The 14,582-nt window shown below is 38.5% G+C and overlaps 1 long non-coding RNA gene across 1 annotated transcript in view; it reads left to right on the top strand.

The window, feature by feature from the left end:
* LOC123612403 (uncharacterized) overlaps positions 1-13,889 on the top strand; it is a 360,854-nt gene extending 346,965 nt beyond the window's left edge. Inside the window, exons 7-8 of the long non-coding RNA XR_012508168.1 lie at positions 3,597-3,691; positions 13,451-13,889. This is a non-coding gene — a long non-coding RNA (uncharacterized LOC123612403). The remainder of the gene's footprint in view (positions 1-3,596; positions 3,692-13,450) is intronic.
* Positions 13,890-14,582: the final 693 nt, after the last annotated feature.

Here is a 14,582-nt window from a genome sequence, read left to right as displayed (position 1 = left end):
ATGCACCTCTGAAGATACTGAGTGGGAATGGAAGGAGGTGACAAGAGGAGGAAGGGCCCCTTGGTGTACCCTGGAGGGACGCAGAGATTCATAGCTCAATCTAGGTGACGCTGGTTCCACTTCTCCCAACCACCAACTTTCAGAAATACCACCCACAACATACAGAGCAATCAAAATTTTTTTTAAAAATTTTTATTGAAGTATAGTCAGTTTACAATGTTGTGTCAATTTCTGATGTACAGCACAATGCTTCAGTCATATAGGAACATACATATATTTGTTTTCACATTCTTTTTCACCATAGGTTACTACAAGATTCTGAATATAGTTCCCTGTGCTATATATAGTAAAGATATTTTTGTTGGTACCAACTCCTTGCCTGATGGTATGAGTTTATTTTCATAGGAAGAATTATATTTCCTCCTCTCTTAAATATTTCAAAACAGTGTGAACATTGTATAAGTCTATAAACATAAAAGTACTTTAAATTCTTCAAGCAAAGGATTTTTAAAAATACACAAAATGGCATATTACATTCCTCCAAGCTCTTGTAGAAAAAAGTAAATACAATTTATTAAAAGATGCATGTCATTTCTATCCCACTATCATTGCAAAAGGGGAGAAAAGCAGGGAATTTGGGGTTTGATGGTTTTTCTTTGAAAATTCCCGCTCTGCCACTTATTACTTGGATGATTAAAAGGAATCTGAATATTGTTCAGAATTATCTGAATAACTGTTATTATTATTATAGCAACTTTAAAGAATTATCATGAAAATGAGATATTACATGCTTTTTAAATTGTAAAGCCCTAATCAAAAGTTAGTTATTATTATATCTAGAGGAAAAAAATATTAAAGTCACCAAAGCATCTGGAAAAGATCTGTCTTTTGTTCAGGCTGTCATTAGTGTGGGGTGCAGAGAAAAATTCTGCAAATATCGAGATGAGAAGTGACCTAGTTTGAATAACTTATTTATCTGCAGTTCTCTCTTTCTGATTATGTCTTCAAAGTGTCCTCACTACTTGAGCATAGTTCTGTATGCTCCATAAATAGGGAGACATTGCTGTCAAAAACTCAAAACTGTGTCAGAGAAAATCCTCCTGCCATCTTCTACCTCTTCTAACGCCCTTCCTTGGAGATCACACACATTTTCCTGGCAAGATGTTCATTACTCAGAGGTTACTTTGCAATTTCCTTCAACTTCTGCTTGCCTGCAGAATAAATTATATCTTATTTCAGGATACAGGAAAAGCTTTGAAGAATGAAAAATTGGAATCATTTGTGGGTAAACTTCTGGATTGGTACCTGCAGACGTAGGCTTTGACACTATCATCTCCATCATGGTTAATTGTAAATGATTCATCACTTTCTCACTCACGTTATTATTAAAAATATCAGAGTCCTGAGTTTCTAAATTAATGAAACCCCTTATAGACAGCACCATATTCCTTTAATAACTTATTCCAGACATAGACCCATTGTATGAACATATATTGATCACATTCTTAAATCACAGTACTGCATTTCTACCACAGAGTCAGAATTATCTATGCCTCTGTAAATCAGTACATGAGGTTTTCTTGGCTAATTCAGGAGGAGAAAGTAAAAAAGACTGTGGGACAGGAGACAAGAAGGTATGATACTCAAAAGAAAGATGGCCTTAGATATGGAGAAGAGAGTCCTGTTATTTAAAGAACTATGTCTCCTTAAAGTCATACACTGTCAAAACTATGAAAATTATAGTCTCTAGATTGAGTTGGGCATCACTGGACAAAACAATTAGATGTTCTTTAAAATCTTTATTTTCTTCTAGATGTTATAGAGATAAGCAGCTTATCATTAGCAACTCTGCAAGCCAAGCATTCTGAACCTTTTCTGAAGGGAGATGGTCAAGCATATTCTTGAAATTCTGATAAGGATTCCTCTTCCAAGATAAAAATAAACACAAAATTTTGCCCAGCAATTCCAGGCATTTCATGGATTGCCTGGACTCCATATTACAGGTATCTGAAGTACTTCTGTATCTTCTGAATTTAACCCTTTCTTGATATTTTTCACATGAATGATGGACATGTTAGCAATAGAGAATCTCCTGACATAGGAAGCCATGTGTCATAAACAGTATTTTTTGATATTATTTATGTGATCAATAATATTGATAAATAGTATAGTCATATGTGATAAATAGTAACTTCCTGTTTCCAAACCTTTTTAGTCTGGAATAGAGAGCAGATGATAAAGACATCACCCTTTATTAATCTTTTCAATATTGTCAGGTTAATATATATATATAGATAGATAGATTTTTTTTTTCTGGGAAAGATTCCCCAGTTCGTTGCTTTCCAGGAAGAATCTGTATCTTTGCATCTATCTACCTGTTTATTTAACTGTCAATTATCACTGCAACAAACTTTCTGAGGGAAGAAACAAGAAAAATCAACTTGTGAGAAAATACCAATTAGAGAAATCCTGGGTAAAGAAAGAGCCAAAGAGTATAGTAACTCTTCTTTATGGAAAATGGGTCAGGGCTAAAGCTTGTCCATAAGAAACAAATTTTCCATGCAAATGAAACCTTGGTTTTATTTTTTAAGTATAGTATTCTATTATTTTTAATATTGATAAAAGATTTAATGTGCCAGTGTTTCTTCCCCATTTTATTGAGAATTAAGATACATTAAAAACATAAAGATCTTTCAAATTTTATCAAAAGTTTGTATTTAATTAAATCCACTTTTTAAAGTAATGTTATCTTAATCAGAAACAAACAGTTGCATAAATTCATGCTCTTCTTTGTTAACAATTTTCAAAAAATTTACTTAATATAAAAATCAAAAGTATCTTGTAGTCAAGTTAAACTTCAAAAATTAATTTTAAATGGGGAAAGGTGTAGCTCAAGTGGTTAAGTGTGTACTTAGCATGCAGGAGGTCCTGGGTTCAATCCCCATACCTCTTCTAAAAGTTAATAAACCTAATTACCTCCTCCCCCTGCCAAAATAAAATAATTAAATAATACAATAATAAAAATTAATTTTAAACAACTGAAAGTTATAAAAAGGTGTATTTTGTTTTCCTTGATAACATCACCAAGTAAATTATTGTATTAAAATACCTGGGTCAAGGGCTTCACTTATGCCACAAAGCTTCCTCATGTTATGTCCCAAAGAACCAAAAAAGAAAATAATTATATATGAGCAGATTATATAGGTGAGAATATTGTATACTTGTAGTTTAAATGGAGTCTCCAAGGTGGCTGATTCATTTAAGAAAATAGCCCACAAAACATAAAATTTATAAGTGGACTGTTGTGCATTTGTAGAGTGAATGTTTCAATTTCAGAATTACAGATGTGTAAAAATCATATGTCCCTGCTGGTGAAAGACCAGTAAACTTTCAAATGTTCTATAAAAATTTAAATGCTGGAGGCCAATACTCGCAAAATTTAATGATCGTTCTGCTAATAAAAGTTAACTTCTTTTAAAAAATAGTAAAAGAAAACATACACATCTTACAAAATTTTTAAAAAGGGAAAGTGCATGAAATCACCTATTTTATATTTTTAACTTACTTGTATTCATTAAAATTCATTCTTTTCACAGGAATGAATGGAAATATGAAAGAAATGCAGATGTGCCTGGCCCATCTTGTCACACATTGCTTTGAAGGAAGCCAGTTGTTTTTGGAACGTGACAAGGTAAAATAAGAATGGGGCTTTTTATTTAATGTTTAAAAAACAAAACAAGAAAAGAAAGAGAAAAAAATGGGGGTAGGCAACAAAAATCTGTAACAACCCACTTTCTTTTAAATGTGTTTTGCCATTTAGCTTGAGGACTAGATGCAACTGGTCAATATCCATAGTATCCACCTTGCAAATAAATTACATCTTAGGTTTCTCTTCTGTTGTCTGGAACTCAGCACATCTCTAAGAACCAAATATTCCACTGGGTGGGAGGAATCCCTGGCTGGCTCACAAAATTCAAAATAACCCACAATTTAGCTTGCTCTATGCGTGAGTAGTGTTTAAGTGGTGATCGACCATCAGGTGAAATACTTTCTATAGAAGAACGCATTCTATATCCCACCTCAGGCTTTCAGAAGTACCTCCACCACTGGGGCCATGGGTGTAGCTAGGGGTTGAAGGGAGGAGGGAAGTACAGGGAGTTAATTTTGACCACCATGAACTCCTAAATTCTCCAGTATTATTTAAAAGGATAAAATCATAACTCTCACACAAATATACAATGAACTTGGGTCAAAGATTTTGTTAACTCATTAATTAGTGAGCCAACAAGTAAGATGTTACTGCAGGGTCAAAGAATTCAAGGAACCACACATATATGGACAATAAGGACTACTGAGATGAATTTACACAGAAAAACAAAAGGATCTATCTATCTATCTATACGGCAATGATCAATTACATTCCACCAGATCCAATTAATTTGCTTTTTTACAGATAAGGATCACTTTCATTATTACTATTTTTCTACAACTTGCAGAATTATAAAGAAGCTTAAAAACAATAAAAAGTGGATATAACTACAAGAGTGCATTAGACAGCACATGGAGTAACTTCTCTTTTATCTATTTAAAGTGTTTCACAATTTCTCCCAACAATATCATAACAACAGTCCTTTCAGGTCACTCATATCCCTGATATTGTGGCTTGGGGAGGATATACTGAATTTCAGATTACAGTTCCCACACTGTATGTTAATAAAGTCTATACCAGGGCTGTCAAATAGAAAGACAATGCAAGCCACAAATGTGGCCATATATGTCATTTTTAATTTTCTGGAAACCACGGCGGGGGGGGGCGAACACCCTATACCACATTTAAAAAAAAGGCAGTTACAATTAATTTTAATAAAATATTTAAATAAATATATGCAAAATATCATTTCAACATGTAATCATATGAAAGAATTATTAATGATGTATTTTACATTCTCTTTTTTTATTCTAAATCTTTTAAAAGCCAGTGTATGTTTTGCACTTAAAGTACATCTGAATTCAGACTAGCTGCATCTCAAATGCTTTACTAGCCACATGTGGCTACCAGACAGCACAGGTCTGTGTAAATCAAACATTTGTGAGCTAGCTAAGTTTAGCATTTCTTGAAGTATTGATTGAAATATTTAGGTCTGTCCCAGCCCTTCCATGCCTATACTGTTATTTTCATGGTAGCCAGGTTCCCAGATTTCCTCATGGGGGAATAAAGCATGATCAATGCCCAAGGAAACTATAACTTGGATTGGTTGTCTAGTGGCCCCATGAATTTTCTCCTTAGCAGTCCACACCGTTGTCTTTTCCCAGGGAGACCATACTTACCCCTGTGATGTGAGGGAGAAAGCGATGCACACACGGGGACACGGCGGGAACTGTAATTATAAACATAATATGGCTTTGCCTGTCGCCTGAGTAGGACAGCACCTGTCAAAAACATTAACTTTTTCATTTTCATATCACTGTTGTGAGGTAAAGAGAGGAAGAGAAGTCATAGGGCTGTGTGTGTGTATGTGTGAGAGAGAGAGAGGGTGGGGGGAGAGAGTAGCTAAAGGCAGCCAATGAAAGAAATTTTTACTTAGTGAGATACAGGGAAGTCATTCTGGCTTATGCATGAATTAACTTGAATTTTATGCTAACTAAAATAGCCTGTCTGTGGCCTATCAAACACACATTGTACATCTGCTTTAATTATTTAAAAAAGGGCACACTGACCAGAAGTAAAGAATGTCCATGTTAAAAAAAAAAAACAAAAACTAAATGCCCCTCTTCCCAGGATGCCAGTGCAGGTACACCTTGATGATAAGACTTCCTTCTCAGGTGCCAAGGCCATACTGACTTGCACATGCTGGTCTGTTCCTTTTTTTTTTTTTAAACCCTGAAGAAATGTACCCCTGACTTGTTAGTGTTTCTTTGTTCTGACAAGATATAAAACTGTGCTGGAAGCCATGCTTCTCTGGGGCAGCACCTCAGAATAATTTGAGAAGCAGACTTCAAGGCTGGTCCTTAGTTTGGCTCAAATAAAACTCTCTCCTATTCTTATTATTGATTATTTATGTAAACACAGCCTTGAGACCCAACATCTTTCCTCCTTCCTCATTTTCTTAGGACCCCAGGGACTAAAATCAGTGCTCCAAGGACCAGTGGCCCCAAAATAGCCTTTCAAACCCCACTCCTCATACTCTCTCTTGAACTTTCAAAAGAACATGCAAGTCATTCTGCTCCCCACCCGTTCAATTAACTGTTTGACTCTGGTGACTGCCATTTGAAATTGTCACTTCCTGAGCATGATTGGCACTTTTACACCTGGGTGACAGTCATCCCATTCAACTGGCAGTGTTCGCCTGCATTTAACATTAGTGGCTCAATAGTAACCTATTGAAGGACCAGGCCCGATAATGTTTGTATAAGGAGGGGAGCCGTTAAGAAAAAACTACATGTGCTGAATTCAAGAAGGGGGTTATTTCTTTCCCACTATAAACAGAAATGATTATAAAACCAGAAGCCAGAAAGTTCCTCACCCTTCACTTTGGCGTGAGGGGGTTTCATTTCTCTGCAAAGGCCTAGTCTCTGAGTGCTGACTTCTCCAGGTTTTTACTGCATTCCAGGGAGGGAGATAGAAACCAAAGCAAACAAAGTGCCCCCAAAGGACCCTCTCCTCCTTCCAAAAAGCTTCTATTTTTAATTCTCTGCAGCTTTTAAAACAGTGGAATGGGAAGGTTTCAGCAGTCTGTGGTAGAAGAGAATTCCCGCTTTCTCTAAGGACGTCCACTTTAGATAATCCCTGCTGGCAATGGGACCCCAGGGCCAGGGCTGGGCAAAGGGATTTTCTTGGCAGTTTCTTTTCAGCACATTCTGTCATCTCCAAGTAACTTTTTAACAACTGTGCCTTCCTCTTCTCACAGGGGGTAGAAAGCATGTTCTGAGCTGGTGGCTAACTTCATGCAAAATGTATCTACTTCCCTTTGAGCATCTCTCTCTAGTGCTAAAAATACGTTTTCCTGGTGCTTGGTACTTTCTATGAGTGCTTGACTTTAAACCACAGATCCTTAAGCTCTCTGGAGGATTTCTCATATTTACCCCCCATCCACCTCACAAGGTGAGGGGCAAATGGTGAGCCCAGATTTTTTGTCAGGTGGGGAAACAGGGCAGATCCACAGAACATGGCAAGCAGCTCTCCCAAGCGTGTACGGAGAATGCCGGCAGCAAACGGAAACATTCTTTGCTTGTCTCTGTCTGGTTTGCAGCCTCATGGCTACTATCTCCCAAACACACATTACAGGGTGTCATCCTGTAGGCATCTGATGCACATTTGTTGTCCAGCTGCCAAGACATTCATTTGGCAGATGACTCTTAAACTTCGGCCACATACAGTGCACTCTGACTCCCAGAAGCCTGCTCTGCTCCCATGTAGATCTGAGGTTGAAGCAGCATTGGACACCCCTGAACACAGGGACCACAAGGAAGAGCAGAATTTCCTCTATTTCATCCTAGGCTACCTTCGCAGAGCTGTCTGTGTGCCCACAGGACTCATTTTCAGAAAGGCATATTTAAGGCAATTGACCATAGAAAGTGCTAGACCCAAAGAACCTCTCAGGGTTCTTAAGGACAGAACTTGAAGCTTGAGAAGGAAGCACCAAATGAGCTGCAGGCATGAAGGTGATGAGAAGGGCTCCAATGTAGTGGAGAGGTAGGCAGCCCAGATTTCAAAGATATTTCTACCTCCTAATGTTACAGTCATTAAATCAAGAATTTAATCCTTTAGCCAAAATGCCCTGTTTCTTAATAGAGCTCTTACTTGGCAAAATGCTGCTTATAAACATCTCTTCTCTCCAGCTTTCAGAGCTCAACCAAAGCATTTTTTATTAAAAAAGGAACAAAGCAGTAGAAACCAAAAGAACTAATGTGTCTGGACTCATCCTTTGTCCCATCATTTCATATCAACTTTGAATCCCAGAAATCCTCACAGTAATTCAGCCATGAACCTGCTACATAAACTGGGGGAGATTTGAGCATATGTTTTCAATTCATTTACACTTGACTCGTCACAAAAGGTTGCTTTTCTTAAAAAAAAAAGTTCTATTTGATGTCTAAGAAAATGTTTCAACGTTTTAAAATAAAACCTTTTAGAGTCTTTCTCCGTTCACAACAGGACACTGCAGAATGCTAACAGAATAGGAACTCAAATGTGGGAAGGTTCAGGGATGGTTCAAAATTCAGAGCCATTAATTTACAGAGGGTTCAAAAGTTGGCAAAGTGAACCCTCTCATGCCTACTCACAATAATAAATAACAGTCACAACAAGGAAAAGGAGAAAGGGGAAAGCCACTGGAAAGCCATAATTTATCCTGTCTCCAGCCTTACAGCTCTCTCCAATAAAGCAGAAGTTCTTTGGAGAACTTAGGCTGTGCTGCCTGCAGGGAGCTGAGATCGTCTTCTGTCATAAATTACCTGGCTGGGGATAAGCTTTCCTCCAGGTCCAACAGACAGGCAGCTCTGCAAGACCCATCACCCAGTTCTGGGCTCCTTAAATTATCCTTCATCTGGTTGTGACATCTGAAAAGCTAGAGGGAGAATGATCACCCCCAAATCTGACCTTCCTATGCCACTAGGTCTTTTTTTTAAATAAAGCACGACACCTCAAGAGATAGACACAATAGCATTCTATTTGCAAACAAAAATAAGAAGGAAAATAAAGCTTTCTATATACTTCTTCAAATAAATAGTACAGTGTTTTCAAACTTACCCACGTTAAAGACTGTTTTTCATTGCAAAGTGACCCTGAGTCCTTTTCCCAACTAAGATAGCCACAGTGACACTAAAAATCATTAGCAGTGAGGATTGGAGGGAACCTTAAGTTTTCCCCTTTGTTCTCACTTTGCAATCAACAGCCTTGCCACAGCTTTCCAACCATCTTCAGATGTGTACACACACAGACAGACACATGCACGCGAACATCTGAGGACCTGGAATATTTGAGTGAATGGCTGCAGTACCTTGAAATGTGATCAAGCTTTGAGAGCAGGTACTAGGCCAAGAGAAATAACTCTTATCCATGAAAAGTTCCATAATAAATCAGTAAGTCTTTTCTTCCATATGTCACCTGACATGTTTAATTTGTCAGCTTTGACGGGATTGCGGCAAGTGGAGCTGACCGTTGGCGAAATTAGAATGGGCCTTTGTGGAGAAGGGCAGGACGTCAGGCACGGAAGGGCAGAGTGAAGGGCCCACAGAGTGGGCCAGCTTCGTGTGATGGAGAGTCCAAAAGATGGGAACAAAGATCTCAGATGTTACAGGTTTAAAAGGCATCAAGCCAATGAGCAGACACAGTAATAGTCATACAGTCCAAGAAATTTAACTCTTCCTTTCCTCATTGGCTTCTCCCTGGAATTCGGCCTTTGTCATAAACCCTGGGAAATAAGATAAATCTATTCACTTCCACTTCAGTGTTTCCCTTCTGGAACACTGATTTACCCTGGAGGCAGGAAAATGTACTCTTTGCAATACCTGCACCTTCTGAACGAGGGGAAGCCAGTGGATTTATTAGTGTCAGGCTGGCTAACCTTGGATCTGGTCATACAATTTGTTGTGAAGGAAAGAGCTTTTTAGCTGCAGAAGTAACACACCCTTGATCCTGCCAAGAAAATGGCTTTTAAATACCTACACTTTATTTGTTTAGGAAGAAGAATCATGTTTACTAGCTGTGAAGCCCAGTTCTCCCTCCCCTGCTGGGACACCCTAGTCACCCTAATCACCTTGGCATCAAAGAAGATGCCACTACCAAGTCTTTATGTAAAGTAAATCATTTAATCCTACCCAGCGAAGTAGGAGTAAGCTATCCCCAGGTTGCAGATGAGTTAACTGAGACATGTGAAGAGATCAAGTTATTATCCCAAAGTTACCTAGTGGTGAGACCTACACTCAAATCAAAACCACCCACCCGGCCACCCACACGTGAGATAGATTCCCTCAGAGACCTTTTCAACAAGATTGTTTAAGGCAAATGACTCCTCAAGTCCCATTAGTTATAGATAGATAGGTAGATAGATAGATAGATAGATAGATAGATAATAGATAGATAGATAGATAGATAGATAGATAGATAGATAGATATAAATTCTTTATATTTGCTCATTTCCTTTTTCTATTTTAATACAATTGAAGTGTAATACACAAACATAAAAGTGCATAAGTATTCAGCTCCACAAATTTTCACAAAGTGCATGGAATCAGCATCTGGATCAAGAAATAGATCATTCCCAACTCACAAGCCTCTCTTGTGCCCTCCTTCAAGTCATTACTCTCCTATCCTCTTATCCATTATACTCCTTGGTACTCATGTCCCCTTATTTTTGCCAGGGGCAAGGGGTACGTGTATGTACTATTTGTTTATAAGTATGTATTTTGGAAGCAGGCTGCCTGGGTTGAAATCCTGCTATGCCTTTTACAAACTACATCCTTTGGCAAGTAATTTACCTCCCCTATGACTCAGTTTTCTCAACTTTAAAATAGGGATTTTTGAGTTGGAGAGAAAACTCCTGCTTCCCAGATTTACTGGGGGTGTTGAGTGAGTTTTAAATAACAATATTAATTTTAAAATAATGAAACCCTGGGTCCTTGTAAAAATAAATAAAAAAATAAAATAAAATGGAGATATTAATAGACCCTACCTCACAAGGTCGTGGTGAAGATTAAATGCTACAGTGCATCTAAAGAGTTTAGATTAAGGTAAATAGAAAAGCTCAGCGTGAGTCATTGCAAAACACCAGCCATTATTATTGCTGGGGCATTTCTCCCCCTCTCAGAGACTGTCTGTGGAAGACCAGGAAGGTACAAAGATAGAGTGAGGGAGATGGCAAGGGAGAGGAAGAGAGAGGAATTCCAACCAAGCACGTGCTGTCCGTCAGTATAAGACACATATCCATCTGTAGTTGGGGAGAAGATTGGAGCCGAACAGGTGGAGGAAGAGCTAAACTAGACAGCTTTCCAGTCACACAAGTTTTCAGAGTAAAACTATTATTTGAAACATTATGTATTTTCTCTTCAGTCCTACTTACGCTTTGTACATGTGCAAATAAACATGCCAAAGAGGAGTATGCAGGAATGCTTTTTGAGATCATCCATGAGCCTTGCATGACTCCTCATGGTCCAGAATTGAATGTATATTTCTTAATTTCCTACAGTAGAAAAAAAATGACTGTGAGGTGTTTTTTTCCTGCCCAATTCACTATTTAATTCCTAACATAATTTTTTAGGTAGAATAGATTTCAGGCATTTTTCCATGTCACATTTCCTTATATTTTTGTGCCACTTGAAACATTTTTTGCCCATTTAATTTAGAACCTCTCAAAACTCTCTGCCATGTAAATTGAAAGTAAATAGCTTGTTTAAAGCTGAGAAACCCGAAACCTCAAAAAAATAAAAACATGAGGTTGAGAACTTGCTGGGCAAATTTCCTTTTTTTCTTGCAGCCCAAAGAATTCATTTACTACAATGTCTATATATTTTATGAAGTGCTTAACCAAGTTATGGAAGTTAAAAAAGAAAAGAAGAAGAAGAATAAAAACATATTTCAAGTAATATTAAAAATGACAAGCATATAATAGCATTTTGAATAGTGAATTGACTATAATAAAAAATTAGCATCGTTTAGGTTTCTAGCAAGTATGAAATAGATCGAGGCTTGATAGATTGATTTGCTAAGTTATAGCTGGGTTTAGGAAAACTCAAAATGGATTGGAAAAGAGGTGTGAGCTTGATTCCATCTGTCTGACTGTCTCTCTCATCACTACCCTCCCTCTCTTGCTTGCTTCTGCAATTTTTCTTTCATACTTGATTTTGAAGTAAGTGAACCAGAGGTTATAAACTCTTAATGCTGTACACTTTCCAGTTGTAGACTTTTTTTTTTAACACAGCAGAGATAATGTTACTTACAGAGCTTTTCAACAGCGTGGCCATTGGCTGGCCAGGCCCTCTGTCCGAAAGGAACAAAACATTTCCTTCCTGGGTGGCTGTATGTGAGCTGGAACAGTACATAATGTTCAAGATAAGAAAACGGAAGTTCCAAGCACTGAGCTTGTGTGGTTTAACCAAATGAGGGAAAATAAGAAATGGAAGGACAGTGAGAAGCTTCCTTATTTGCAGCCCCATGTCAGAGCCAGTGCAGGGATTTGGAGTCGGACAGCGTCTTTCTTAGCCATAAGCAGGAAAGTCTTGTCCCTGCTCCTTAGCTTTGTGCAGATATAAATAGGATATGAAGCAGCTTTGTTACCTTTTAGGGATATCATAAATACCAAAGAGATCATTATAAAGTGATTCTTAATGCCCTTGAGCTTGCTTTGAAAGATAAAGTAAATTTAATTTACAATTTCCAGTTCAGAAGCCAAAGACTGTGTCCACTCATTTCTAGAACCAGGAATTACAGTTTGAGCCCTTGGATCCCTCCAAACTTTTAGATGGTTGGGTTCACTCTGAACAGGGTGCTGGCTATCATCTCAGCCATGGCACCTGGTCTCTAGACTTTGACTCAGGCTGACTTGCCCATGGACCATAGGCCCAGCTTCTATCCAGAACAAGATCTGGTCATCACAGCTGCCTTCTGAACCTCAGGTTCCTCATCTGTAAAATGGGGATGATAACAATAGTAATTCCTACCACATGGGGGTATTTCTGCTCATCCTCCTGCAGCCTGTAGGTGAGGAGGGTGACAGGCAGACCTGGTCAGAACTAGCTCTGTGACCCTCAGCAAGTCATTTCACGCTCTGGCTCTCCATTTCTTCATCTGTAAACTGGGAAGAACAACACCCACTTCATAGTGAATTCAATGGCATAAAACTCAATAAATTACTATTGCTGACTTGGCCTTTCTTGTTTTGCCTTTAATTTTTAGTCTCTCTCTCTTATTCAAGGGAATCCGACAGAAGCCAGTGATGCCCCAGGCTTTATCCTTGGCTCTCTCCATGGTCACGACTTAAATATCCCCCTTGTAGGTCAAGGGGCTCCCACCATCACTAGTTCCACTTGTCTGGCTGGAGCTCATGTGGATCTGATAATCCCACATCAGGGGAAGGTGGGGTAGTGGGGTGGACTGATCCCAGCGAGGGTGCTGGATTCTGTCTCCCATTTCTACTCAGTCTCTTCTCTCAGGAAGCCATTGCTAAGTAAACAAAATGGGCATCTCCTCAGTCCCCAGGTGCTCCTCCTTGACTCATTCCTTATGCTGTCTTCTGCGGTTGTGCCCCCTCAGTTTCTCAAGTACTCCTTTCAGTAAAACATTTTTGAGAGCATATGCCAATGTTTGTTTATATATTTATAAACTATATACATGCAGGGCTCTGCTGATGTTTTATGCATTCTGAAAACACACACAACACAGAAATTTCTAAAGTATGAGATAAAAAGTAAATGGGAAAAGGAATTTAATCATTTTCTTTGTGTGCCCCAACAGATCATCTTAGGCTCCCTCTGCTGCTCTCCAGCCTCCCTGGCCCTGGGAGAACAGTATTCTCCAGTGGATCCTGGATGTCCCACCTCTGAGAGAGATTTGCACACCGTAACCCAAGAGCAGGTATGCTGGCCAGAATAAGCCTCCACTGTCATCACAAGAGCATCACCCCCAAGTCAGGCTCAGCTTCATGGGTATGTGACTTGTGCAGTCAGACAGGACCCCATGCTCAGTAGGGCCCCACGCTTGGTTAAATTATAGCTGTCACCATCTTGAAATTCTCAAAAATTTTATCCTTACTTGTGAGGTTCCGTGGAACAAGGAAGCATGCGTGTAAGCAGAGGAGGTATGCAAAGTAATGCGTGTCCCCTGCTCCTTGCTGCCCATTCATATATAGCTTTGGCAGCGCCTCACAAGCATAGCATTCCTGTGGACCCACCACGCGTGGAGTTTAGAGAGCCTCAGAGTACAAGGTAAGCATATATGGAAGCCATCTGCTTCCAGAGTGTGGTAGAATGCTCATGACTCAACGAATGAAATAAAAAAAATTGAGTTAGCTTTGTGAAGTGTTCTGGTAAGAATTAAATTCATGTGCATGTATGCGCTACAAAAACAAATTGCATAATTTCAGTGATTCTTTGCACAAGTTAAGTGCTCTTATATTTGCATTTAAAACTGGCATTCCACAATATAAAGATGAATGGTATAATTCATGCTAATAATAAAAAATTTTTACTTTTACTTAATTAAAATGATGTCAGATAGCAAATAAAAAACACCATGACAAGTTGAGAGACTGTGGAAGAAAGGAAAATATTCTGTATTTTAGTAATTTTAATGCCCTTTTTTCCTGCTTTTAGAACAAGGGGCCTCACATTGTTTTTTTACACTGGAACCGTCTCTGCCCCCTGTTCCCCGATTCATCGCCAAGTGCCCAACCTATCTCTGTCCACCCTACTCCCTTCTCTCACTGGAAGAAAGAGAAAAGAGTCTTCCTCTATTTTGCCATAAGAAAAGATCTGTTTTTCCAAGACCGTGGTTAGTACATTTCAGTTGATTTCATGCTCCAGAAATCATTCATTCAACAAATATTTGTATATTTATATGGTTAAACTTTAAATAATAAAATGGTAAA

The sequence above is a fragment of the Camelus bactrianus genome, chromosome 7 (assembly GCF_048773025.1).
Source record: "Camelus bactrianus isolate YW-2024 breed Bactrian camel chromosome 7, ASM4877302v1, whole genome shotgun sequence".
Taxonomy (NCBI): Eukaryota; Metazoa; Chordata; class Mammalia; order Artiodactyla; family Camelidae; genus Camelus; species Camelus bactrianus.
The sequence above is the reverse complement of the archived record's forward strand: the minus strand, read 5'-3'. Positions and strand labels throughout refer to the sequence as shown.